Raw genomic sequence first — 2,759 nt, 5'->3', positions numbered from 1 at the left:
AAGGGCAATGATTGCCTTGAGTTGAGCAGGCTGCTGCTTCTAGATGGGGCTCTACCAGTTCCCTCTGGTTTCTGGATCCTGTCACTCACACAAAATATCATCTACACGTACAGCCCGCAAATGACTTGCCCTCCTGTGAGTCTGAGCTTTCCAATCCTTTTTAGTTTTTTATTTCTTGAACATGTTGATCATTTTTACTCCCCTGTCTCTTGTGGGCCTCTCCTCCTTTTTCCTCCGCCTGTTCTAGTCACATGAAGCTTCTACAATTAACATGCTTGCTATTCACGGCAAGCAGATTTTCCCTGGAATCTCCTTCCCCTCATTTTCTGCTGCAGATTCCTCCTGCGTGGTGTGTGGGACTGGGGGCTCAGTTTGGGAGAAACCTTCTCTGACTGCCTTGTACACTCATTCTCTCCTTCCAAACCCTCCTTAGCATTTCCGCCTGGGCAGCTCCAGGCGAGTGCACGTGAATGCCCTTTGGTCTCTCTGTTTTTCCCCTCACATTCTACCATATCCTCAGGGCCCACCTCAGCTTCACTGCTTGGTGGAAAAAGAGATGTTTCCTGACAGTACCAGCTGAAACTGATTTTCCTCTCTCCTAGAAGATAGTGGTGCCCAATATGCCTGATCACCACAACTGTCTGGCAGACTTACATGCAGATTTCTGGGCCCTGCATCTGATAAGTCTGTCAGCCTTTCTGGGGTTGGCTTTAGGGATTTGTATTTCTTTAAACCACTTCAGATGGTTTCATTATTATTTCTGCATACTTGATCGCTCATTAGTGGCTTTCTTTGCATTTGTCAATTTTATTTCCGGTTATGTGAGGGTAAAAATAGGTAGTGTTTTATTTTTGTGTTGCTTATTTCATGTGTTCTGATCTTTTCTCTCCAATTGCTGTAAAACCTGTATGTCCTATAAATTGCCCAGCATATTAAAGCATACATATTAGACATAACAGTGTTGATTAGCTGATTGACAAGAAGGAAAGCTTCCCTTTCTCATAAGCAGTTTTGCTTTCTTGTGAAAGAATTATGATCCTTTGCAGAGAATAAATAAGTGTACAATAATGAATTATGCTCTGAGCTCTCAGATCATCCTGGAACTCAGTCAGTACCTATTTAAAACTTGTCTATTCTGGTAGGATGAGGCGTTCTCTACTGACTTAGATTGTTCTTAGCGGCTTTGTCCTTTATTCTGGTGCAGTGGTTCTTTTTGGGGAGTGTCTGTGGGGGAATGGGAGTAAACGTTGGAATCTTCAAGGAGATTTTTCAAGCTCCACACTCCCACGAGTCCCCTGAGAATCACAGTATTGTAATGAGAGATGTTACCGATCAGGAGTGTACCGTGAACAAAACAGAGCTGAGCAGAATAAAGGCTGTGAATCACTATCCTAGGGAGAGGTTGTAAGTGTGACTATTATGATTAGATAAATGAACTAGAGGCTGATTTTAATGTTCTCAGCAAATCTTAGTTTCTCGTTTTTAGTAGCAGTAGATACTTTATTTATTCCTTATCACAAAAGGATCAGCATTTGAAATCATAACAGAGATGAGAAGAAAAGACATTTTAAACAGAAACAACTACATTCAAATCTTTGTGTCAGATTACTTTATGTTTTGGAAACCTTGGCATATAAATGTGCCTTTGAAGAGACCCTGGGGAGATCATTTTAGATTAGCCCTTCTCAACCACTTCTCAGAAAGAATTAAGCACTACTGCACCGAGGTATCTGTTGAATATAATAATTAACTCCTTTCCTATCAGTTTCCTAGAATGCAAGCTACCTGTTTGAGAGAAATGAGACAAGAGTCACTGAAATAATATTCTCTAGGTCTCAGCTCTGTCCTGTCATTGAGAAAGGATAGAGTATCTGGAACTCAGTGTTTCTGTTTGCATTGGAATTACCTATACCCTTGTTAAAATGCAGATTGCCAGGCCTTGCCTTTGCAGGTGCTGATTCAGCAGGCCTGGGATGAGGCCTAAGACTTTACATTTCTGATAATTCTAAGATCCTAGGTAACAGGTGATGCAGCTGGTTCAGGGACCATAATTTGAGAACCACTAATCTAGATCAATTCTTACAATGTTTAAAGAAACACCTGTGAATCAGTAAGAAGCCGATTGTATATCGTGACCGAGCACACTTAGGCACACATGTGCATGTGTGCACACACACAACAGATACAACAGTTTCATGATTGATTTGTGCTATGCACTGTGACTACTATTTATTTTCTATTTTGAGACAGAGTCTCACTTTGTCACCTTTGGTAGAGTTCTGTGGCATCATAGCTCACAGCAACCTCAAACTCTTGAGTTCAGGCGATTCTCTTGCCTCAATTTTTAGTGGAGATGAAGTTTCACTCTTGCTCAGGCTGGAACTGTGACTTTTTTACTCTGTTACAGTGATTTAACAATGTTGTTTCGGACCTGCTAGATTGACTCCCAAGCCACTCACTAATAGGTTGTGAGCAGCAGTTTGAAGAACTTAGGTGGTCCCAAAGTTTCCTGGCTTTAGCATTTCACTCTAGGACTTAACCACCCTCAGTTAACAGATAAGGAACAAAAGGACCCAAGACGGGGGCCTAGTAGATGGGAGCCTAATAGATGGCCGTCCATCAAGGATTCAGGCACAACTGAGGTTAGTGGGAAAGGTTTTGGGAGGCAATGAGCAAATACCTAAAGCTAAAGACTTGCCTCAGCTTCTTTTAGCAAGAAACCAAACCAAACCAAACAGAAAACTGTCAGACGCTCAACA

The sequence above is a fragment of the Otolemur garnettii genome, unplaced genomic scaffold, assembly GCF_000181295.1.
Source record: "Otolemur garnettii isolate 467f Iridium unplaced genomic scaffold, OtoGar3 scaffold00095, whole genome shotgun sequence".
Classification (NCBI taxonomy): domain Eukaryota; kingdom Metazoa; phylum Chordata; class Mammalia; order Primates; family Galagidae; genus Otolemur; species Otolemur garnettii.
Note: the sequence above shows the minus strand (reverse complement) of the source record.